This window comes from Bos javanicus, chromosome 26 (genome assembly GCF_032452875.1).
Source record: "Bos javanicus breed banteng chromosome 26, ARS-OSU_banteng_1.0, whole genome shotgun sequence".
Taxonomy (NCBI): Eukaryota; Metazoa; Chordata; class Mammalia; order Artiodactyla; family Bovidae; genus Bos; species Bos javanicus.
Genome location: NC_083893.1, coordinates 7330753 through 7357803, shown reverse-complemented (window position 1 = coordinate 7357803; position 27051 = coordinate 7330753). Strand labels below are relative to the sequence as shown.

General features: G+C 38.6%; 1 protein-coding gene and 1 non-coding gene across 3 annotated transcripts in view; both read left to right on the top strand.

Annotated features, from left to right (window-relative positions):
- PRKG1 (protein kinase cGMP-dependent 1) overlaps nt 1-27051 on the top strand; it is a 1413309-nt gene that overhangs the window by 1022852 nt on the left and 363406 nt on the right. The window lies entirely within an intron of this gene.
- On the top strand, nt 20079-20150 carry TRNAC-ACA (transfer RNA cysteine (anticodon ACA)). Its single transcript has one exon. It is a non-coding gene; the product is annotated as a tRNA-Cys (tRNA).

Sequence of the window (27051 nt, the reverse complement as noted above, 5' to 3'; positions counted from 1 at the left end):
GGACCCTGGCGGGCTACAGTCCATGGGGTCACAAGAGTCGGACACGACTTAGCGACTAAACCACCCCCACTCACAATACCAGTAATTATATGATACTATGATACATAGAATTTCAAAGGTTTATGTCCACAAATTCTTAAGAGTCTTTTTATCAGAGTGAGCTCTCCTAGGATTTACTGTTCTCTCTCATCTTATATGGGAACACAAAGTAAAACAGAAGTAACATTTGATTCCTATGTTAAAATATAAAAGATCCATGAGAAAAAATTACTGGCTTCCTTTCTTTCTGAATATGCCAACCACTGTACTTGCAACCTCTGTAAACGAAAAGCTGCTTTCCCCAGTCCTTTTCCTTGTTGAATACACTGAAGAACTCTCTGATGACCTTTTTCTTTTTTTCTAAACAAAATGAAATAAAGTACAAAATCACTGGCCCAATCAAGCTTGTCCAAAATAAAATAAAATAAAACCCCATGAAATGCTTTAATCATTTTCTTTCTTTTCCACAGCTGTGGAAGCATTTGCTATATTTTGCAAAACAATAGCCATAGCTCTATAAATAATTTTGACCAGGGGAGGCGCCAAGATGGTGGAGGAGTAGGACGGGGAAAACACTTTCTCCCCCACAAATTCATCAAAAGAGCATTTAAACGTTGAGTAAATTCCACAAAACAACTTCTGAATGCCGGCAGGGGACATCAGGCACCCAGAAAAGCAACCCAACTCTTTGAAAGGAGGTAGGAAAAAATATTAAAGACAATAAAAGAGACAAAAGAGGGAGGGACGGAGTTCCGTCCCGGGAAGGGAGTCTTAAAAAGAGAGAAGTTTCCAAACACCAGGAAACCTTCTCACTGCCGAATCCGTGCCGAGCTTTGGAAGCACAGAGGGTAACATAACGGAGAAAAAATAAATAAACAATTAAAACTCGCAGATTGCGAGCCCTACGGTAACTCCCCCAGCGGAGAAGCAGCGCAGACGCCTGCATCCGCCATTAGCAAGCGGGGGCTGGGCAGGGAGGCGCGGCGTGGGCTGCATCGCTGAGAGTGGGAGTCTAGCCTGAATACCCTGAGCACTATCTGAGCGAAATAATTTCGGCTAGCAAACCAGACTGTGGGATATCTACCACGCGAAAAGACAGTCCTAACCTAGGACACCGCCAGCCCGCTCACGGAGCAAAGAACTGAACAGAGATAGCCGGCTGCGGACCTTCCCCCTCCGGTGACAGGCAGCCAGAGCCGGAGGGGGGCAATCGCAGCCCCAGAGAGACATTATCTATAAAACTGGCTTCTTTGCTAACTAAAATTTATTGGGGGTCTGGACGGTCAACATCTGCCTGAGAAGGTGCGCCGGTTTTACACCCAGATAACCGGGTGGCGGGGAGGCGATAAGTCGCAGCATTGGCGCTCACCAAACACCTCATCACCTGAGCTGCTCGGACCTGGGAAGAACACAAAACGCAGGCCCAACTGAGTCTGCGCCTCTGAGGACTACCTGAGTGCCTGAACCTGAGCGGCTTGGACCTGGGAGGTGTATGCAACTCAGGGCCAGCCTCGGATTGTTCCCGGCGGAACAACCTAGAGCCCGAGCAGTGTGGGCAGGGAGGCTACACGCGCCGTGAGCGGGGGCAGACCCAGTGTGGCTGAGGCACTGCGGGCGCACGCCAGTGTCATTTGTCTGCATCATCCCTCCCTCCCTCCCCACAGCGCGACTGAACAAAGAGAAGAAACACAGCTCCACCCACCAGAACACCAACACAAGCTTCCCTAACCAGGAAACCTTGACAAGCCACCTGTACAAACCCACACACAGTGAGGAAACGCCACAATAAAGAGAACTCCACAAACTGCCAGAATACAGAAAGGACTCCCAAACTCAGCAATTTAAACAAGATGAAGAGACAGAGGAATACCCAGCAGATAAAGGAACAGGATAAATGCCCACCAAACCAAACAAAAGAGGAAGAGATAGGGAATCTACCTGATAAAGAATTCCAAATAATGATAGTGAAATTGATCCAAAATCTTGAAATTAAAATGGAATCACAGATAAATAGCCTGGAGACAAGGATTGAGAAGATGCAAGAAAGGTTTAACAAGGACCTAGAAGAAATAAAAAAGAGTCAATATATAATGAATAATGCAATAAATGAAATTAAAAACACTCTGGAGGCAACAAATAGTACAATAACAGAGGTAGAAGATAGGATTAGTGAATTAGAAGATAGAATGGTAGAAATAAATGAATCAGAGAGGATAAAAGAAAAACGAATTAAAAGAAATGAGGACAATCTCAGAGACCTCAAGGACAATATTAAACGCTACAACATTCGAATCATAAGGCTTCCAGAAGAAGAAGACAAAAAGAAAGACCATGAGAAAATACTTGAGGAGATAATAGTTGAAAACTTCCCTAAAATGGGGAAGGAAATAATCACCCAAGTCCAAGAAACCCAGAGAGTCCCAAACAGGATAAACCCAAGGAGAAACACCCCAAGACACATATTAATCAAATTAACAAAGATCAAACACAAAGAACAAATATTAAAAGCAGCAAGGGAAAAACAACAAATAACACACAAGGGAATTCCCATAAGGATAACAGCTGATCTTTCAATAGAAACTCTTCAAGCCAGGAGGGAATGGCAAGACATACTTAAAATGATGAAAGAAAATAACCTACAGCCCAGATTATTGTACCCAGCAAGGATCTCATTTAAGTATGAAGGAGAAATCAAAAGCTTTTCAGACAAGCAAAAGCTGAGAGAATTCTGCACCACCAAACCAGCTCTCCAACAAATACTAAAGGATATTCTCTAGACAGGAAACACAAAAACGGTGTATAAACTCGAACCCAAAACAATAAAGTAAATGGCAACGGGATCATACTTATCAGTAATTACCTTAAACGTAAATGGGTTGAATGTCCCAACCAAAAGACAAAGACTGGCTGAATGGATACAAAAACAAGACCCCTACATATGTTGTCTACAAGAGACCCACCTCAAAACAGGGGACACATACAGACTGAAAGTGAAGGGCTGGAAAAAGATTTTCCATGCAAATAGGGACCAAAAGAAAGCAGGAGTAGCAATACTTATATCAGATAAAATAGACTTTAAAACAAAGGCTGTGAAAAGAGACAAAGATGGTCACTACATAATGATCAAAGGATCAATCCAAGAGGAAGCTATAACAATTATAAATATATATGCACCCAACACAGGAGCACCGCAGTATGTAAGACAAATGCTAACAAGTATGAAAGGAGAAATTAACAATAACACAATAATAGTGGGAGACTTTAATACCCCACTCACACCTATGGATAGATCAACTAAACAGAAAATTAACAAGGAAACACAAACTTTAAACGATACAATAGACCAGTTAGACCTAATTGATATCTATAGGACATTTCATCCCAAAACAATGAATTTCACCTTTTTCTCAAGCGCACATGGAACCTTCTCCAGGATAGATCACATCCTGGGCCATAAAGCTAGTCTTGGTAAATTCAAAAAAATAGAAATCATTCCAAGCATCTTTTCTGACCACAATGCAGTAAGATTAGATCTCAATTACAGGAGAAAAACTATTAAAAATTCCAACATCTGGAGGCTGAACAACACGCTGCTGAATAACCAACAAATCACAGAAGAAATCAAAAAAGAAATCAAAATTTGCATAGAAACGAATGAAAATGAAAACACAACAACCCAAAACCTGTGGGACACGGTAAAAGCAGTCCTAAGGGGAAAGTTCATAGCAATACAGGCACACCTCAAGAAACAAGAAAAAAGTCAAATAAATAACCTAACTCTACACCTAAAGCAACTAGAAAAGGAAGAAATGAAGAATCCCAGGGTTAGTAGAAGGAAAGAAATCTTAAAATTAGAGCAGAAATAAATGCAAAAGAAACAAAAGAGACCATAGCAAAAATCAACAAAACCAAAAGCTGGTTCTTTGAAAGGATAAATAAAATTGACAAACCATTAGCCAGACTCATCAAGAAACAAAGGGAGAAAAAAAAAAAAATAAAACATTATGAGATGTCCTAGGGAAATAGATGAGTGTATGGAAATTGATTTCAGCAGTGTTGGGAGCATTTAAAAGCTGAAGACAAATTATCAAAAAATCTCTAAGTTTTATCAGTTCTGTATTTTCAGTAGACTTTTTAAAACCCAGTTAACTGTTTCTCGGTTAAGGTGGCTTACAGAGAAGTTGGGACAGAGGAGATCTTCCATCTTTAGCTGGTCTATAAATTTCATTTGGGAAGTTCTCTTGTTCTGTGTTTTTTGCATGATCTTAACATCTTGCCTTCACCAGTGTCTCTGTGTGTGTGCCAAGCGCTTCAGTTGTGTCCAACACTTAGCTACCCTATAGACTATAGCCCACCATGCTCCTCTGTCCACGGGATTCTCCAGGCAAAAAAACCAGAGTGGGTGGCCATGCCCTCCTCCAAGGGATCTCCCAGGGCCAGGGATCGAACCTGGGTCTCATGTCTCCTGCATTGGCGGTCAGGTTCTTTACCACTAGCACCACCTGGGAAGCATGTTGTAATAATATCATCAAGGGATGAGAGCGGCTTCTTCCTTTGAGGTTTCTCAATAGGTCTTTCTCAACAGAAAAAAAATAATAATAATAATTTTGACCAAAGAAATATTTTAGTATTTTATGTCTGATTTTCACATCAGAAGATGCCTTAATTTATGTTATACAAGCCACAGTACAGTCTACAGCAAAACTGCATGAAAATAGAAACAGATGATTAAGTGCCCACACATTTGCTCTGAAGACATACAAATGAAGTAAACAGCCAAAATATGAAGTTAGACGTATGAATATACTACCCAATGCACAAAAGTGTTCAAGTTGAATAAACAAGCACAATGAGAAATTAGATTAAATTATGTATCAGATAGAGTGAAGCAAATTTGGAAGAACAAAAGCAATACCAATGTCACTTAACATTAAAGGAAATGTGCTTGCATAATAATTGAGCTGTCTTTCTTCCTACATCTACAAGAAAAGGAAAGAATCCCAGATAGTTTTGAAAAGAAAGCCTGTATAATCATTGTGTTCAACAAAGAAGCTTATAGCCTTGTTAAAACAAATATTTATCGAACATCTGCCACGTGCCAGTAATTGTTCCAAACTCTGGGATTCAGGAGCTTGTCCACCCAAAGCATGTTTCAGTGGAAGGTACAGATGAGACACAAGGAAATGGCATCAAAATAGCATTGAGTGAGAAGGCCATTCTGTATTGGGTTAGGGAGGGAAGACCTCTCTGGTCTCAAGCTGAAATCTAAAAGCAGATACAGGATGCCATGTGTACAGGACAGAGAGAAGAGAAAGCATAATGTCCTAAACTAGGAATGAGTTTGCTGTTCTTAAGGAATAGGAAAAAAAAAACTACAGTGAAATGAGATGAGGCTAAAGAAAATAGCCAAGGCCGGTGGCAGGGGACTTTGCTGATTGTGATAAGGAGTTATGATAAGGTTTTTAAGTGCAATGGGAAGGTTATGAGGGTTCTAAGCCATAAAATGACATGATTTGGGTTGTGTTTAAATGATAGCTCTCTGTGAGAAGAATGGATTATAGAGGGACAGATCAATTATTTAGACAAAATAGCCCCAGATGAGGGTAGACATTTGTATGTGGATGTACTTTCTTATTGACTGTTTCATTCCATCCATTATGAAACAAAACTTCCAGCATGAGGGGAACATTTTTAAAGAATAGGGGAGGGTACGCAAGGACTGAGAGTTAACCCAAAAAGGAAACATAATGAAAGGAACGGACATAACGTTATTGGGTAAGTGATTTAGGAGGGTATTTGTGACTGGAGGACAAATACGTGATGCTTGGGGCATCCTACTCTAAAATTGAAAAAGAAACCATTATATGAGCAATCTCTGCCACTGCCCACACCCCGCCCCCACTTACCTCTTCCATAATTTCTAGTGTAGATGTGCCCATTTATCTGTTCTTCCTTATAAGCTTGTAAACCAGGAACAAACATCCTTATTCTTAGTGTTGTAATTTAGTGCCCCTTTCTTTGTTTCCTTCATATCACATAGTACAAGTATTTTCTTTATTGAATCTCTCATGACTTTTTCAGGAACATGGGAAAATTTCCTCTAGTTCCTTTGAGAAGTTGTGTTTATGCATAGATATCAAGAGGTTCTTAGTCAAAGGTCTATCCAGATCAAGAGCAACAATTCAACATTTTCTTAAGTTGTGTTTTGCAAGAGAAGTTGAAGCAATTAATTGATTCTCTAAATAGTCACCTTCATTGTCACTATAGTGACAATGTTCTCTAAATGTTCTCTATATGTATGTTCTCATCTCGTATCTGACTTAAAGTAAGTCTTAATAATTAGTGGAGATCATTTTAAGAGCTTCAGATTTGTTTTGCTAAATAAGTTATTTTATAGTTTGTAAAATAAATTATAGGAGAATTTTTAGGCACATGTAGGAAATAGCAAGATCTGACTTTGTAAACTAGTTATTAACTTCTATACTATTCTGTATAATACAGTGAAAACTATGTTGAATTCATTCATGTTGAATGAATTAGTCAAATATGAAATCTAGTCTGAAAGCCTAGGAAGTTCTTACGGGTAAATGAAAAGAGCTGTGAAATTATAAATAGGATCTAATCTTTTTTTCTTACTATAGCAACCTAACACTTTCCTTCTTCCTTTATACACACATAATTAGTCTCTGTAGATGAATTACATTTTTCAGATGGATGGAAGAACCTGTAGCTAATCTCCACCAGAGAAATAGCTTCCTTCAGTGACTACCTACCCAAACACAATGGAGGAAAGCCACTGTAAATAACTCAGTGTCTAATATATATCCACATATTAGAACTGTCGTGAGATCTTCAAAGGAAACAACAAATAAAAACAGTTTCTTATACAGAGGAGGAGCAGAGATTAACCTCATATCATGTTACAAAGAAGCTTGAAAATTAATTTGGGAAAGAGTTATGCTTTCACCAATGAGGGTGAAAATGCTTAAATAACTCAAGTAAAACCATATTTTTATTGAAGACATTAGATTGAACAATCAAGTTAAGCCAACAAGTTCGCTTTTTACCACTGGTATAGCTCATTCTTTCTTTGTAAATAGAAGTGGGACATGGGTGCTATATTTAAGTCTCCTGATTTTTAAATAGAAAATAAAACATGTGAGAATCACTTCTTTGGTTACACTGAAATCTGTTTCGTATCCAGTTTGCTCATGAAACACTGGATTCGGTTGTTTTAGAATGAGAAATTGCCATATGACTCAGCAGTCCCACTGCTGGGCATACACACTGAGGAAACCAGAATTGAAAGAGACACGTGTACCCCAGTGTTCATCTCAGCACTGTGTATAATAGCCAGGACATGGAAGCAACCTAGATGTCCATCAGTGGACGAATGGATAAGAAAGCTGTGGTACATATACACAATGGATTATTACTCAGCCATTAAAAAGAATGCATTTGAATCAGTTCTAATGAGGTGGATGAAACTGGAGCCTATTATACAGAGTGAACTAAGCCTGAAAGAAAAACACCAATACAGTATACTAAAGCATATATATGGAATTTAGAAAGATGGTAACAATAACCCTGTATACGAGACAGCAAAAGAGACACAGATGTATTGAACAGTCTTTTGGACTCTGTGGGAGAGGGTGAGGGTGGGAAGATTTGGGAGAATGGCATTGAAACATGTATGTGAAAACATGTGAAATGAATCGCCAGTCCAGGTTCGATGCATGATACAGGATGCTCGGGGCTGGTGCACTGGGATAACCTAGAGGGATGGTTTGGGGAGGGAGGTGGGAACGGGGTTCAGGATGGGGAACACGTGTACACCCGTGGCGGATTCATGTTTATATATGGCAAAACCAATACAATATTGTAAAGTAATTAGCCCTCAATTAAAATAAATACATTTCTATTTAAAAAAAAAAACAGTGCACCTTACCTCGTCAAAAAAAAAAAAAAAAAAAAAGAGAGAGAAATATTTCTGCTTCACCAGCTTTTTAAGAGCTCTCTACCTTTGGGTCTGCAGCTTTATGTGATTACATCTTAGATATATTTGAGTCTAAATAATGGATTGTTCTGGTTTGTGTCCTTATACAGGGCATTTATTTATGTTTTCAGTTTGGGGATATTTATACGGTTATGGCCCTGACAAGATCTTGAACAAATAATACTCCTCCAAGTTTTTGAAATATCGAAGAAGACAGGATGAGAAAAATAGAAACAGAAAAGAGGCAGGGAGAGAAAACTTTTTTTTTTCATCTTACCATTGCTCGATAATATGCTAAAAAGCAAATACTGGATCACAGTCCAGGGATCATTATTGGAAAAGGAGGTTAATGTAACACAAGGTACCCCATGGCTGATTCAATATGCATCGTTTTAGCTGTGCAACTGTTCCTTGATGTCACCATGTCATGTTCAAATTCCTTTGCATTCTCTCCAGTTGTGAGTAATACAAGGAATAAGTACTACACTTGATGAGTTATTGGAATACTCTGAAACTTTCTCTTTTTATCATTCTAAACAGGTCTAGACTCTTTCGAAAGAAACTAGTGTAGCAGTAAAAGTAAAAAGTAAAGTCACTCAGTTGTGTCCATCTCTTTGCAACCCCATGTACTGTATAGCCTTACAGGCTCCTCTGTCCAAGGGATTTTCCAAGTAAGAGTACTGGAGTGGGTTGCCATTTCCTTCTCCAGGGGATATTCCCAACCCAGGGAAGTAGACAGAAACATTATTAATTCTCTTCGAAATCTATTGTTGTGACTAAACTTTTTGATTCTTGCTATTCAGAGCCAAGTTGGAGGGAATTTTAAGTACCCATTCTTTTCCAGTTGCTTTGGCCTGAAGGACTCTTAATTTGGACAATTATCTGTTTAGATCTACCTGGTCCCTTTTGATTCTTTTTGGGTTTTCACATCTACAGGGCAAATGACTGCTTCTGAAGGAGGAAGAAGTAGAAGGGTGTATGTTTGTATTTTTGTGGCAGACTGGAGAGATTAAAAGTAAAGACAAACTTTCAGTTCATATGAATATCTGCCTATCTTATTCTATTATACAAGTAAATGTAATGGGAGAATATATTTGCAAATTATAAACGTGATAAGGTAGTTGTATTAGTCAGAGTTCTCCAGAGAAAACAGAACCAGTAAGATGTGCATGTGTAGAAAGAGAGATTTATTTTAAGGAATTGGCTCCTGAATTATGGATGCTGGCCATTTCAAAATCTGCAGAATAAACTGGCAGGCCATGGAAAAGCTAATGTTGCAGTTCAAGTTCAATGCCATCTGCTGGCAGAATTCCTTCTTGCTTGGGGAATGTCAGTCTTTGTTCCTTTAAGATCTTCATTTGATTGAATGAGGCCTACACACATTATGGATGGTAATCCAATTTAACATTTAAATCAACGAGTTTTGAGTAATCTAGTCTCAAAGTTCACTTGCTGAAGCGTTAATCTTATAACACACACACAATTCAGAATAATGTTTGACCAAATATCTGAGCACTATGGCCCAGCTAAGTTGATACATAAAATTATCATAAGACATATCTAGAATATATAAAGAACACTTGCAATTTGATAATAAAATGATAAATAGGTCAATTTAAAAATGAGTGGATTTAAAAAGTTAATAGATAAAAATGAGTGAATAGATATTTTTCAAAAGGAGATATACAAAAATCCAATAAGTACATGTTTCTTATTGCATTATTATTAGCAATCATCAAGGAAACAAAAATAAGAACCCTAATTATGCACCACTTCATACCCTTAAAGGTGGCTAGAATAAAAGACAATGACAAATCTTGGTGAGGATGTAGAGAAATTGTAACTCTCGTATGTTGCTTGTGGGATTGTAAAATGGTGCAACTTCTTTGAAAAACGGTCTAGAACTTGATTTGCATCTCTTTAAATTACGTATTTTGCTTTTTGTATAATCTATACCATAGTCTACAAAATATTCAGTTTTCATTTTATTCAATTTCCTCACTTGAGTTAAACCAGTAGCCCTATACCTGACAAAGACCCAAAATATCTAAACAGGTTGGAATAATGGATGGAGTCCACTAAAATTAGGTAACAGAGGAGAATATAGTTTTGCACATGATTAAAAAGAAAAACAAATACAGAAGGAAGGAACAGAAGGATAGGATGGTGAAGACAGGGCAGAATGTAGGCAATATTGCTGGAAACAAGGGAAGAAAACAATTGAAATAACTTATAAATTTGCCCTGGAGAAGACTTTGGGGGAAGGTATTGGATTCCTTTTTAACTTAGTGGACACAACTTTCTGTTTTCAAAGGATGGGGAACTCCATCTCTAAAAATAGCCTGGATGAAGGATTTAACCCATCACTGATGAATAGGGATAAAGCAGTATCTGCCTCTTGTAGTAGTGTAGGTCTTAAATTGTATAATTATTATAAAATTAGTAGCATGCAAACATCATTTCAGATGTCCATCATCAGTGCTTACCAACCCCTTTCACATGTTGACACATAATGGAAAATGTTTATCCTACACACATATTGAGGTTAACAAATAAAACTCCTTATGACTAGAGTTGGCTGGTCAGGGATTTTGACTGTCCCAGGTCCTACTGGACTCTCCATCTGAATGGCTGAGGAGGCATTTTGTAATGTCTGGAGACATCTATGCTGGTTATAATATTGAGTGAGGTTAACAGAAGGCTGCCACTGGCCTCTAATGGGTAGGGGCCAGGGTGCTATTAAACAGTCTACAATGCATAGGACAGCTTTACACCAATTCATCTAGTACCAGATGTCAGTAGTGCTGAGTCTGGGAAATTCTCCTGTAGAGTAACTGGGATAGGACTTGGGAAACTCTGCTGAAAGTATGAAGGAAATAAAATCATGTAATATGATCAAGGCTGCCGAGGACTGGTGGACTACTTTAGCCAAAGTGGTTAGGAAAGTTTTAGCTGAAGAGGTGACTTTGAGTTGACAGCCATGGCAAGCATCACAGATAGCAAAATATAGTATATAATGTTAAGTATGGATAGATATCATACATATTTGAAAAACTGCAGTATATAAGAAATTAGTTAAGATATTGTAAATATTCATGCTTTGATTTGGTGCTTGAACAATATTGATTTTTTGGCTTCTACCTAACTCTAAGATTCTGTACGATCACATTCTCAACTGAGATCTCTCTAGTCCAGAGCCTCAGTCATTCTCATTTCTACCCATGTGGGAAGTGTCTTCTCCTTTTTCTCCTTGATCTAGTTAGCTATCATTATATGGAAGAAATCAGTGCTTGTCCATTGCTTTAAATTAGTCTCTAGTTTGTGAACTTTTATTACTTTAGACTGTAAGAAAGGCTGTTGCTGTTCAGTCACCAAGTTATGTCCAGTTCTTTGTGACCCCATGGGCTACAGCACCCCAGACTTTCCTGTCCTTCACTATCTCCAAACATGAGTTTGCACAAACTCATGTCCATTGAGTTGGTGATGCCATCCAGTCATCTCATCCTCTGTCTAGTAAAGGCTAATAATATATTCATAATTTCTTTTCACAGGGTACTTGTAGGCAATTGAGAGAAGCAACAGTAATACCTTCAACATATTAAGGCTGACTGTGCCAGGCTAAGTGCATCTGTTTAAACCTCTGAGGCCACTACTATTACAGTTGACCCTCTGAGGTCACTACTATTACGGTTGACCCTTGAACAACAGCAGGTGTTAGGGGCACTGACTCTCCATGCAATCAAAACCCCACAATCAAAACCACTACTGCACAAGTTTACAGGAGGTCCTGGCATCCATAGATTTGGAACCACAGGTTCAACTGACCTTGCATTACTTATAGTACTGGACAGTCATATTTAGTGAAAAAAATCTGCATGTATGTGGACCCCCACAGTTCAAACACATGTTGTTCTAGGGTCAACTGTGCTTTTACTATTCGTAGTTTATAACTGGGGGAACTGTTCAGTTCAGTTCAGTCGCTCAGTCGTGTCCAACTCTTTGTGACCCCATGAATTGCAGCACACCAGGCCTCCCTGTCCATCACCAACTCCCAGAGTTCACTCAAACTCATGTCCATCGAGTCGGTGATGCCATCCAGCCATCTCATCCTCTGTTGTCCCCTTCTCCTCCTGCCCCCAATCCCTCCCAGCATCAGAGTCTTTTCCAATGAGTCAACTCTTTGCATGAGGTGGCCAAAGTACTGGAGTTTCAGCTTTAGCATCATTCCTTCCAAAGAACACCCAGGACTGAATCTCCTTTAGAATGGACTGGTTCGATCTCCATGCAGTCCAAGGGACTCTCAAGAGTCTTCTCCAACACCACAGTTCAAAAGCATCAATTCTTCGGCGCTCAGCTTTCTTCACAGTCCAACTCTCACATCCATACATGACTACTGGAAAAACCACAGCCTTGACTAGATGGACCTTTGTTGGCAAAGTAATGTCTCTGCTTTTGAATATGCTATCTAGGTTGGTCATAACTTTCCTTCCAAGGAGTAAGCGTCTTTTGATTTCATGGCTGCAGTCACCATGGGGGAACTGAGGATCAAGTAACACAGCTAATGGGGAAGTAGTTTATTCCATCCAATCTGAAGCTGGAATTGGCACCTTTCATTACTATGCTGTATTCCATCTTGAAAATTTGTAGCATAAATGAAGAAGAAAAAAATTATTTTCCCCCATTACCTACTCCTTTTTTTTTGTTTGTTTAAATAGGAGATGCCTCCTTTTGAAAATGTTTACTTGTCTTTTTCTTCTTTTTTCTCCTTGGGAGTAGTAAACTTTTCCCAGTCAGCATTTTTAATTTGTTATGACAGGAATCCATTTTATGCCTTTAACAAACTTCAAAACTAAGCAGTTTCTAGTCTTTTTATCACCAGGATGTATATGATTTGCCTTATGAGGTCTGTAATTCATTAAAATGTATGTGCTCTCCAAATATGAAACCAATCTGTAATAAGTCAGCTTTCTAGAAAACATTCATCAGTTCAGTTCAGTTCAGTCTCTCAGTCATGTCCAATTCTTTGCGACCCCATGAAACACAACACACCAAACCTCCCCAACCATCACCATCTCCCAGAGTTTACCCAAACTCATGTCCATCGAGTTGGTGATGCCATCCAACAATCTCATCCTCTATTTTCCCCTTCTCCTCCTGCCCCTAATCTTTCCCAGCATCATGGTCTTTTCAAATGAGTTACCTCTCCACAAAGGGTGGCCAAAGTATTGGAGTTTCAGCTTCAACATCAGTCCTTCCAGTTAACACGCAGGACTGATCTCCTTTAGAATGGACTGGTTGGATCTCCTTGCAGTCCAAGGACTCTCAAGAGTCTTCTCCAACACCACAGTTTAAAAGCATCAATTCTTTGGCACTCAGCATTCTTTATAGTCCAACTCTCACATCCATACATGACTACTGGAAAAACCATAGCCTTGACTAGACAGAATTTTGTTGACAACTAATGTCTCTGCTTTTTAATTTGCTGTCTAGGTTGTCATAACTTTCCTTCCAAGGAATAAGTGTCTTTTAATTTCATGGCTGCAATCACCATTTGCAGTGATTTTGGAGCCCCAAAAAATAAAGTCTGACACTGTTTCCACTGTTTCCCCATCTATTTCCCATGAAGGGATGGAACAAGATGACATGATCTTAGTTTTCTGAATGTTGAGCTTTAAGCCAACTTTTTCACTTTCCTCTTTGACTCTCATCAAGAGGCTTTTTAGTTCCTCTTCACTTTCTGCCATAAGGGTGGTGTCATCTGCATATCTGAGGTTATTGATATTTCTCCTGGCAATCTTGATTCCAGCTTGTGCTTCCTCCAGCCCAGCGTTTTTCATGATGTACTCTGCATATAAATTATATGCATATAAGCAGGGTGATAGTATACAGCCTTGACATACTCCTTTTCCTATTTGGAACCAGTTTGTTGTTCCATGTCCAGTTCTAACTGTTGCTTCCTGACCTGCATATAGGTTTCTCAAGAGGCAGGTCAGGTGGTCTGGTATTCCCTTCTCATTCAGAATTTTCCACAGTTTATCGTGATCCACACAGTCAAAGGCTTTGGCATAGTCAATAAAGCAGAAATAGATGTTTTTCTGGAACTCTCTTGCTTTTTCCATGATCCAGCAGATGTTGGCAATTTGATCTCTGGTTCCTCTGCCTTTTCTAACATCAGCTTGAACATCTGGAAGTTCACGGTTCACATATTGCTGAAGCCTGGCTTGGAGAATTTTGAGCATTACTTTACTAGCGTGTAAGATGAGTGCAATTGTGCAGTAGTTTGAGCATTCTTTGGCATTGCATTTCTTTGGGATTGGAATGAAAACTGACCTTTTCCAGTCCTGTGGCCACTGCTGAGTTTTCCAAATTTGTTGCATCTTGAGTGCAGCACTTTCATAGCATCATCTTTTAGGATCTGAAATAGCTCAACTGGAATTCCATCACCCCCACTACTAGAGTTGTGATGCTTCCTAAGTCCCACTTGACTTTACATTCCAAGATGTCTGGCTCTAGGTGAATGATCACACCATTGTGATTATCTGGGTCGTGAAGATCTTTTTGTACAGTTCTTCTGTGTATTCTTGCCACCTCTTCTTAATATCTTCTGCTTCTGTTAGGTCCCTACCATTTCCGTCCTTTATTGAGCCCATCTTTGCATGAAGAGATCTTGGTATCTCTAATTTCCTGAGGAGATCTCTAGTTTTTACCATTCTGTTGTTTTCCTCTATTTCTTTGCATTGATTGCTGAGGAAGGCTTTCTTATCTCTCCTTGCTATTCTTTGGAACTCTGCATTCAGATGCTTATATCTTTCTTTTTCTCCTTTGCTTTTCGTTTCTCTTCTTTTCACAGCTATTTGTAACACCTCCTCAGACAGCCATTTTGCCTTTTTCTTGGGGATGATCTTGATCCCTGTCTCCTGTACAATGTCAGGAACGTCTGTCCGTAGTTCATCAGACACTGTGTCTAGAGAGCACTTGAAATTGTTGTCACGTAATAATATATAAGTGTGCTTGGTATTTGTGGTTTTCTCCCCTTTAGGGGTTTGTAAACAAATAGTAAATTTGTGTGAACTATGAATAAGTGGCTCATCTTTAACATAAGCATGAGATCCTATTTACAGAATGATAGTTGGTAGTATTGGAGCAGATCATGATAAACCTTGAATTCCTTTCAGAGAGCAGAGTCATAAACCTTGGTCTGAATTCTACGAATTGCTCCAATTAAAAGAAAGTATGACCTGATATTTTAAACTTTTTCTTTTTTAATCGAGGCATCTTTGTAGCTACTAAAAACTAGTTTAGGGGCTTGTACACATTTGGCATCTGAGACATAAACAATTGATGAATAGAAGCCACCCACTTGCACTTACAGTAAGAAGCTGAAGATAAGAAAACCAGTTCGACTTTCAGTTTTTGTCACAAAATACAAAGCTTGTGTGGCTTGGAGAGAGCTATCAAACAGCTTAGGCAGGACGCAAAGTGGGTGTTAATTTCCAGGTCTCCCAAAGGCCTCTGGCTATAGGTCCTCCTGGAAATCCATTACAAGGCAACCTACCATTCCCCTGCAGAGAAGGAGTCATGCAGTTTCTTAGGCCAATAGCTACAAGGCTGCTTCCTAGTAGATAAGGCTCTGAACATGGGCAGACAGTATTTCAGGCATGAGTGTTCATCAAAAGTCAGTCAATATCAATAAGGAAGGAACTGTGACCAGCCAAGGCTGTAGTGAGACTGCATCTGTATGGAAAAATCCTGTGTGTCTCATGGCCTCTGTCTTCTCTTAATTACTATGAGATGTTGTCAGTGAGCTTCTCTTAGCTCTCTGGGAAGAGTTACCATTTATTTATTTATTTTACTTACAATGGAAAATTATTATTTTAATAAAAGTAGCATGCTTTATTTTGTAAATAGACTTGCAGTGCCACACCATTCTGTCATTTCTCTTTGCTTCGTATGACTTGTGCAAATTACTTTACATTTCCAAGAATCGCTCATTATGATGAGCATGAGAGCAGCTGAGCTATCCCTGACTCCTCTGTTGTCTTCCAAAGATATTCTTTAAGATCAAGTCTTTCTTTTTTAGAGTCTTGCCCTAAGGCAGCTTCATCATTTTGTTTGTTGTTTCCTTAATTCTCTCATAGTTTGTGCTTCAGAATCATATGCTTGCTCCTATCTTGCCTGGAACTTGTCTTTTTTTCTACAGTTCTCTCTAAACGCCTTAAGGATAGGATGTGTCTCAGCTTATATCCCATTTCCAGCTGAGCAAGGATTTGCCTGACATTTACTGCATAACCAATAAGTATTTTCTGAATGAATAGTCTAAGTTGGTTTTCAGTAAATATGTGCTATGTGAGTGACGCAGTGAATGCAACAAAACTGTTCTGTTTTCTGTTTGGATGCTCTCACATTCATCCAGACTGCAGATGTGTCAAGGATCAGAGCATGTGTTCTGAAATATAAGAATTTATAAGTATTATCTGATGATACAGGCTTGTCTGGTCGCTCAGTGGTAAATAATCTGCCTGCCACTGCGGGAGACGTGCATTCAGTCTCTGGGTCAGGAAGATCCCCTGGAGAAGGAAATGGTTATCCATTCTAGTATTCTTGCCTGGGAAGTCCCATGGACAGAGGAGCCTGGCGGACTAGAGTCGGACACAACTTCGCAACTAAGTAACAACAACCTGATGATACAGAGAAGGTAGACAGAAGATTCCCAGGGACCCAGAATGAAGGTCGACTATAGAGAGCAGCTGTGGAGCATCACGGGCTTACAAGATCTGGAAAAGGAATAAGACATTGTTCTTCTGTCAGCTCTCTGGTTTCCCTTATTCATCCAGGGAGATATAACAAAAGCCAAACTTTTGGAAGGATATCCCCTTCCAAAGGAAGGGGAACACTCTCATAAACATTCCAGTATAATGTCCTTAAGACAGAGAGCTGAGCTATTGTAAATTATTACTTGATAGCTAGGGGATAAAGGCCTCTAGAAATCATCTTCCCAATTTCCTGCAACTGAAGTTCAGTACTTGATTATGGCAATCCCCCAATCCACAGTTTTACAGTGTACGTATCTGTTCTGTCTTTTTACTTAGCTTCTCATCTAAAGAATAGAGATGGTTACCTGACATGTGTGTGTTGTTACTGTTTAGTTGCTAAGTCATGTCTGACTCTTCTGTGATCCCATGGACTATAGCCCATGAGGCTCCTCTGTCGATGGGATTTCCCAGGCAAGAATATTGGAGTGGGTTGCCATTTTCTTCTCCAGGGGATCTTGCCATTACACACATGTAATATAACAGAATAACCAACCCCTTTTGTAATTGTCCCTCAGATTTTGGATATTCTGTTCTGTTTTTCCATCCATGTCTTTCTCTTTGTATTTCCGTTTTGGAAGTTTCTATTCACATGTTTTTCAAACACACTGATTTTTGTCTTGGTCATGTCCAGTCTACTGATGTGCCCATCAGAAGCATTCTTCATTTCAGGTACAAGGTTTTTATTTTCTAGTATTTCCTTGTGATTCTTCCACAGAGTTGCTACCTTTCTGCTTACATTATCCATCTGCACTAGTATGTTGCCCACTTTTTCTGTAAGAACCCTTAGCATATCATTCACTGTTATTTTAAATTTCCTGTCTGATAATTTCAGAATTCCTGCCATATCTGAGTTTGGACCTGAGGCTTACTTTGTCTTTTCAAATTGTGTTTCTGGCTTTTAGCATGCCTTTCGGCTTTTCTGTTGAGAGTAAGACATGATGTATTGGGTAACAAGAATCAAGTAGATAGACATTTCGTGAGAAATGTTGTGTTTATCTGGCTAAGAGTTGGATTTTGTTTACTGTTTGCTGTAGTGGTGGTGTTAAAGGCTATAATTTCCTCTATTGTTTTTATATCCTCCTCTTGTCTTTGGGTCTTTGTAGAAACTCATTCTTAAATAGATTCTGAGATTTGCCATCTTCCAGCTATAATCTCTCATTATTATACAGGAGCTATTGTATTGATGCAGTGGAGTATTAAGGTTCTCCAGAAAAGCAGAACAAGTAGGAGATTGTGTGTGTGTGTGTGTGTGTGTGTGTGTGCATGTATGTGTGTATGTATATATATGGCGGGGAGAGAGAGAGATTATATGGAATTGGCCCATATAATTTTGGAGGCATAGACATCTTAAAACTGTGTCATCTGTAAGCTGGACACCCAGAGAATTTGCTAGTATAATTCAGTCTGAATATGTAAAGGCCTGAGAATCAGGGGAATCAATAAATAGTGTAGGTTTCGATCTGAATCTGAAAACCTAAGATTCAGGCATACTAACGGTAGGAGATTGATGTTCTGGCTTAGGCAATCAGGCAAGAAGGGCCGAATTCCTTTTTCCTCTGTCTTTTAGTTCTCTTCAAGCTCTCAATGGGTTGGATGATGCCCATCCACTAGTTCAAATGCTAATTTCATCCAGAAACACTCTCACAGATATGTTCACAAATGATGTTTAGCCAAATATCTAAGCACCCTGTGGTCCAATTAAGCTGACATAAAATTAACCCTCACAGATGGCAAGGTGTGGAGGGGAGGAATGTATTCTGTACGGTAAAACCTCCTTTGGCTCTGCTAAAATAGTTTTCCCAAGGGTAGGTCTTGTTAAATAGAAAAGAGAGAGCTCTGAGTATATTTCAAAATAAGGCTTTCCTCTTTCCCAGGGGGAAGCACTGCAAATTTTTATCTTACATTCAGGGTTAGAACGTGGTAGAGGGTAGTCCTCCTGAAAATGTGGGGAGGCCCCCTAAGACTGGGTCTCCAAGGAGTTTTCAGTTCTCCAGCTAGTCTTCAGTGAGCCTCTAGTGATGCATCACTGACAGGTTGAAGCGTTCTTACCTGTACTGACTTCAGTTGGGGGCTTCTCCCTCTGGGTTTTTGCTGTGAATCTCTTTATCCCCATCACCAGTGTTCAGGGCTGCAGTTGTCCTGTGACCTGTTTTCTGATGGATCTAAGAAAAATTACCAATCTTCAATTTGTTCAGCTTTTTTTCTTGTGAAAATGATGATGACTTCCAAGCTCCTTACATGTCATACTGGAAACCACTGCATTTTAATATTAAATGTAATATCCCTGTAAAGCACTTAGCACAACTCATGGCATAAAGTGAAGCTATATTGTTAGTTATTACTGTAATGTATTATTGATTTCATCAACATTATTTTCTAATAATAATTAAATAACATATAATAGGCATCAAAAAAGTTACTACATCTCTGTGAGAAAACTAAAATATAAGTTCTTTACAATGTTATAGGTTTAGGGGAGGAATTGACTCTGGTCAGAGGTCTGGAGCAATCAGAATTACAGGGTGATGCTGGCATTAAGAACAAATCTAAGCTGAAAGCTGAGCCAGAGAATCTATAAGGAGAGGGACCAGTCAGGAACATGAAGAAAAATAGCAAACATTAAACTCAAGGGAATATAAGTTTGGGAATAGAAAAGGTGATGAAGGAGATAATAGCCTTTTTAGATGGTTGACCCATAGCAGAACTGATGCAGCCAGCTTCATCTTTTGTATTCAAAGATGGTACTTCTGTTCGCTATAGCTATTTGTTCCAAGAGATGTTGAAGTTTATCCAAGAAAGGCTGCCCTTTGGTTCACAGCTGTCGCCACTGTTTAGAGCAAAGCTGTCATAGACATGTGGCCTGCCCAACCCCTTCGTTCAAACAGAACCTCCTTATCCCTGATTACTATGGGTTTCTAGGGGTTCACTTGTCCTGTGTGCTACCGAATTTCTCAATGGTTTGGAACTGTCAGTGTTTGAAAAGTACCTGCAAAGAAAGGGTGATTTTTCTGACTTGCCTACTTGTGGTCATATCAGTTCACCGTAGACTGATTGCTTGTGCCCTATTTCCCTTGAACATTTCTTAGAATTTTTATTTTTTTCTTACCACTTCTAAGTAGCTCTAGAAGCTTTCCTTGCTTCAGTATCTCATGGTCTACATCCTTCCTTAGTATATAGTATTAAGATAGGTATGTATGTTGATATCACTTTAGAAAATCAGTTTTTTTACTTCCCTGGTGGCTCAGATGGTAAAGCGTCTGCCTACAATGCAGGAGACCCGGGTTCAATTCCTGGGTTGGGAAGATCTCCTGGAGAAGGAAATAACAACCCACTCCAGTATTCTTGCCTGGAAAATCTCATGGATGGTGGAACCTGGTAGGCTACAGTCCATGGGGTCGCAAAGAGTCGGACACGACTGAGCAACTTCACTTCACTTGTAGCCTGAAAGAAGATTGGACCCTAAATTGGACCCTAAAGCCCCATAAACTTTCAGTTTGTGCTAGACCTTGATTCTGATATTAGTTTCCTAAAAAGATTAGATCATGTGACTCACTTGGGGAGATTGCTTAAAATACAGATTTTAATACACCTCAGAACAACTGAGACATATCTGGGGAGGAGCCTCAAAGCCCGGATTTTCCATAATACTGCAACTTTGCAGTTCGAGTTACAGATTGGCATCAGAGACCACACACATGTGCTTATCCACATGCACACAGACATGTGTGCCTTCACTTTTCATAGATTCCCACTTTGTTTAGTTATGGAAACAGAACACAGTGGAATGCCTCCTCCTCCTATGGATGCCATGCTGTGAGTGACATTTGAGACAGGCAGGATCCTGCTAGGACTGAAAGAGAAGGTGACACTTGATCCTGTCCGTGTCCTTTCATCATGTGGCGTATGTTGTCATTTGAGAAGACATTGTCTTAAAATTTTGGCATTTTTATTGAAGGCAGGGATAAGCAAACAGCCTGCCACCGATTTTTATATGTGAGCTAAGAATGTTTTTTGAATTTTTAAATGGTTGAAAAAAATCAGAATAATAGCACTTCATGCCAAATGAAATATATATGAAATTCAAAAGTAACTTTTATTGAAAGCCAGCCACACTCCTTTCTTTACTTACTGTCTATGATTGCTTTGACCCTGCAGTAACAGCTGAGTAGTTACAAACAGACAAGACCTGAAAACCTGGAATATTCTCTAGCTGGAACTTTACAGAAAAAATTTGGACAAACCTTGATTTAAGAGATGTTGACAGTTATCAAACTCTCCTGGATTGTGACCAGCATCAGCAGAGTACCATCCTTATCTGATGGAAGTGGAGTCAGTGATCTTGAAGGATCACTCTCTGCTCCCCACTCTCCAGGGACCTGGAAACATTCTGCCCATTTAAACTTGACTCTGATTTTATATCCTCTGACCTGGAGGTTCTGATACTGACTTTAGGCTGAAAACCAGAGTCACAACCCATTCCGTCCCTAATATCCTAGTGGTTAATGTGCTCCAGATAATTTGGGAAACACCAATTCTAACTTGATTTCATGAAGGAAATGATGAACTTGCTTGTCAAGGTGTCGTTATTTGCTGAAGGTATTTGTAACTGATTTTGGAAGTGATGGACTAAACGTCAATTCTCTGAAAGACTTTCTTGGCATTATATCATATGCCTTAGAATAATCACTAGTAGGCCTTGACTTTCTAGGCATTCCAGTTAGTGACACCTGTAAGGAAACAGATCACATTCTTCAAATGCAAGCAGATGAGATACTTCGCATATTGAATTAGAAAGGGTTGTTTTAAGTGGAAACCAGGAGGCTCCTGGGGCTTCTGTCATTGCTTTCAATGTCAGCTGCTAAAAAGCTTAAGGGCCAGAAAGCTTAAGGTGAAGAGGAAAAAAAAAAGTTAATAAAGAACAATCCCAGTGTGCTCTGACTGACACTTGATTTGTTAATCTTCCTTCCTAATTAGCATTAAAGCTTCCCCTATTTGGTGAAAAAGATATGTGGGTGAACTTTCACTTCTAAAGAGATGTTTTAACAGCTGCTCACCATCCTAAGATGAATATCAGTAATTAGAACTATTATCGTTTTCTGTCATCATTGTGGCTACTGTTATTAATCCCTAACATAGAAAACCACGATGCTAATGCTGGCTGGCTATACCAAACTCTGAAATCCTAATTATCATTCCCAGCTCTAGAAACGAAGCTGTTTGTAAGAACAAAGTAGTTATTAAAAGGACAGGGTAGCTGTTTAATGTTTTGTTGGGTTGGGGTTCACCAGCTAAAAGAATTTTGGAGAGTGACACCCTACTTTCATTCTGCTTAACTGATTTCAAGGGTCATTGGATTTGTTCCATAATAGTTTAAGTTGCGCGTATAGACCTTGACTTCTCAAATGTGACTCCCCTGCTGAATTTGCAAACAGCTATCATCACTGCTTGGCAATAATCAGTCACCTCAGGGCATGTTACTACTGATCCGCAAAAAAGAGATAGTTAGTGGGAGAGTGGCTTTAATATTTTAAAAATAGTAAATCTGTTGTTCAGAAGCAGCCCAGACAATTGTGTGCAGTAGTCTAAAATGTATTCTTCTCTGTTTAGTTACTTAATCCATTATTCTGAAATTGCAGAAAAGGGAGTATTGCCCCCACTCATTCATCTTTGAGTTGCTTTTATTTGATGTTCAAGGAGAGCAATTAAACTGTGCATGCCAAACTCAATGATAAATATATCCGAAATCAGACAAAAAAATAATATACTTGTAATTATGGTGTGTAAATCAAAAAGGCTGAATTTAAATGACTGAGACTAATTAATTTTCTATCTTATCAAAATTTTGATTAATCAAAGGTGGCTCATCTGCCAATTGCTAAATATTTATCAATAAATCAAGAATGGGCTTTATCGATAACCTTAAGGCAACACCTTCAGGCATAAGATTACATTAATTTGTTTTTAAGTGGAAAAGTATTGAAAGAAAATGATTTCTTTCCATCCCGAATGTATAATCTATTTCCCAGCATTACATGTTTCAGATCTGAATTTGAAGATGGGTGCCGAAACAGAACAAATTAGAATTTCTAAAACTATTTTCCAAGTAAAATTTTTGAGAAATAGTCATTCCGTAGCCTTGCTTTGAAGGATGCTGACATTTTGAAACCTAATAAGATCTTCTGAATTTTCTTTCAGAATTTCCCAAACTTGACCCAGAGCATTTTCGAGGCATATAATTTTTACTTTTTACATATCAACATTCCACAGAGCACCATGAAAGAGACAGCAGGAGATGCTGGTCTAGGCATGAAGCTTCTTGCAATAAAGTTGACTTGAGTAGGAAGGAAGTGTGGGAGATTTTGATTCCTGCATGACAGCCACGGGAGCACTGGAAGGGAAGGAAGCAATGAGGTCCAAGGTGGTAATCTCTGAGAGATTCAGAGTTTATACTCAGTGTGCTGAGTGGGTGCCCCCTGGGGAGCAGGACTGCTGCCGTATGAACCCCAGGTAAGCTCCACCTCACTGCCTCACCAACCATCTTCTAAGACTCACCTTCTTTAAATGACTATGGATTTCTGCATCAGGTCATTTTTTTTATTTAATATTGATTGGAGTATAGTTGCTTTACAATGTTGTTGTCAGTTTCTGCTGTACGGCAAAGGGAATCAGCTATACGTATGCATGCATTCCCTCCTTTGTGGGTCTCCTTCCCCATTAGGTCACCACAGAGCACTGAGTAGAGTTCTCTGTGCTACACAGAGGTCCTCATTAGTTATCTATGTTATAAATAGCAGTGGGTGACACTTCTGTACGTTTCCTAAATTTATTTTGTATTGCCTAAATCCTCTACAGTGAAATTAGAGTTCATCATTTTTCGTCTGAAAGTAATGATGCATTCATGCATGTTAATATTGGTTTATAAAAATATATAAACCAATATATATGTTTACAAAATGTTAGAAACAAAGTGGCTTCAAGTGCTCATGACCACTGCTGGTTCATGGAGGATCTATGATGATACCCAAAAGACCAATGTAGTTAGATTTTCTAAGCTAAAATTTATTTAATTTAAAAGAATGGTTTCTATTATGAGATTGATTTTTTTCATGTCTAAATGGGCTTTGTTTTATTAAAAACTGGAGAAGCATAGTTTTAATTGCATTGTATGTTTAGGTGTTCTTACTTGGGGAAAATGCTATCCCCAGGTTGTTTTTATATTATTTTAAAAATATTACTGAGTTGCTAGCCTCTTCAAGAATTTACAGTATCTTAGAGTTGCTTCCTCCCCCTCCTCCACCTCTCCCACCCAGCTGATTCCAGCAGGTAGCAATGATCCCAGCTGGTCTTAGTGAACTAGCTACTTCTTTTATTGCAGATGTCTTTCTCTATTTCTTTTCTGACAGCAGCATAAATTTATGTGCTAAGGGAGAACTGTGGCTGTGAAGTGGATTTGCTCTTAGCAAAGTTCACTGGCCCATTATAGAACTGAATATTCATTCTTTAATTTTCTGGCACATCTGTCTGACACAGAACAAATTGTCCTGGACTACACCTATTACAGTGTTATTACCTGGAAACTGATGAACCAGGGATCAAATCAGCATCTCCAAATTATAATAACCTCTGTACTAGGAAAGTCATAGAGTGGTTATAAGTAAGATGTTAGAGATGAGAGAGGCCCAGGAAGTGATCTTGGTCAACCCTTTCATGTTGTAAATGAGGAAGCCAGATTTGATGTGATAAACATAGTTTCCTTGATATCAACTAATTAAACTCCACTCAATTAAAAGTGTTCCCTTATTTCCTATAGAAGAGGAAGGACTTTCAGTTGTATTAGGATAAGCTAATCACAGTATATAAATTCTTATAAGTTGTTAGTAAATTAACAGAATTCACATTCAGGAAAAATACTGTTAGAATTTTCTTTTTCTTATTGAAGTATTTATGAGATCACATCATAAACATTTTCAGCCCAAATAATGTACTATGGAGTTCCGTCTTCAAAGTTTGTATTTTTTAAAAAAAGGAGACAAATATTACTACCAAACATAGTTGGTATGTTTGAAAATCTAACATTACTTTCAGTCTTTCTCTGTGGAAAGTAATTTTCTCTGCTGAGTAATGTAGAAATTTAGCCTGAGTGCTCCTCATTAGAAAGGATAATTTTTGTTAATGTAATACTATAATTCACTTATTCTTATAAATATTCTGTTACATTCCTCACCTCAGAAATGTTCTCATTTAAACATTGAATATCATTTGCCCTTCCCTGAATTGGTTTGGTATTTTTTTTTCCTAATTGAGGATAATGTTCTTTAATTCATTTCAATGAGATTGTTTCTATTAATTCTAAAAATACTCAGAACATACTACACTATCTGAAAAAGCAATAAAGGAACAATATCTGAGAAAATTAGCTCACTGTTGACCCTGAATTATTATTGTTTGATAATAACAATAGTTGCTATTTATTGAATAATCACTGTGTGTCAGATATCAAAGACTATTTTAGTTCAGTTGCTGAGTTCTTAGGTAAAAGCTATGATGGAATATTAAGGCCATTTTGTAGGCAAAGAATGCCGTGCCCTGCTCCAGGGGGCCTTCCTGATCCAGGGACAGAACCTGCATCTCCTGTGTCTCCTGCACTGCAGACAGATTCTTTACCGCTGAGCCACTGGGACTGGGAACCAGTTTGAGATTTAGTTGTGCCCCTTTAAAAAGGTCCAGCCCAGGGGGACGGTAATATGGATGTGGCCAAGGAACTTCAAAAGGCAGAAGTATCAGCTTCTTAGGAAACGTTGAACCATGGAAACCTTTCTATCACTTTAAAATTTCTTTTTCAATGAAAAGCTTTCAAGTACCTCTACTAACTGCTGCCTGTGAACTGACGATGAACTTGACAATGATGCTAGCTTTGTACTGCAAAAGGAAGTAAGGTGAGAGTTGTCTCAGAAGCAAAATGAGAAGGAAAAAAAAAAAAAAAACACCTATTCTTTTCATAATCAGTTCCTGAAGTGTTTTTCTGGAACAGCTGATACTTTTGTCAGAAATTGCATCTGGGCAACCTGCCTGCCTTTTTTTGTCTTAATTTTTTTTTTTTTTTTTTTTAACATTCTAGTGTAGACCAACAGATATTATCAAAGGATTTGGACAGTAGTCCCAGTGGGATGATGTCATATTTTCAAAGCACAAATGTAAAGCGCTATGCAGGCATTGGTACAGTGCCTCTTGATCACAGTCCTACCTTATCTTTCCTGGTGTTTCACACTGTACTAAAGGGGAAGTGAATACACATACCTATGCTGGTTGAGGCCAGCACGGTAGGAGATGTTTCTGGTCTCAGACGGGCAGCTGTTCAGCTATCACCAGTTCTTTCTGTGCAGGAATGAAGGGCTACTGTTGCACCTGTTCTGATTTTTTTTTTTTTAAGCAGAAAAATCCATATTTTTTTTCAAGATTTTGTTTTTTTAGAAAATCAATACTATCAAAGATTGTATACTATAAAGGAAATAAATCTTCAATATGAATTTAAGTATGTGTACCCACTAATTTTATTTTTATTCATGATGCTGCTGTTGAGCTATCTGGAAAAACTGTGCTATAGGCAGGACACATCCTGAAAACTGAAGACAGAAAATCAGAACTTGAAGCTATCTAAGTTGAAACTAAAACTTCAGAATCAGTCTTCCTGGGTTCAAATCCTGATTCTATCTTTTCCAGTCAGTATTATCCTGAACAAGTTACACAATCTTTGTGTGCTTTATGCCTTCTCCAATGAAATACTGATATAAAGCTATATAATGAGGTAGTGTCATAAGGCTGTTGTGAGGATTCAGTTAGATAATTAGAATATATCTAGCAGAAACCTTTAGCTGCTTAATAATGTGGACCTGCTTTAATAACAATAATAGCAATATTTCACATCACTTTCAGTGCAGCAGAAAAGAGAAAGTTTGCAGAATCACAATTACAAAACAGGAGTTTTCGGCAGTGAAGTGATACAGACACAGGTAATGTCTAGTTATAGTGTCATCTTTAAAATTAGTTTAAGAGAATTGCTTGGATTTGTGTTAAAAAGAGTTGCAGACTTTTTACTTTGAGTGAGTAGAATACTTATGTGTATATTTATGCACACACACAAGCTAAATAAGCCAGGGGACTTGTGAGAAATACCTTTTGCTGAGCTACAGCGATAGAATTGCA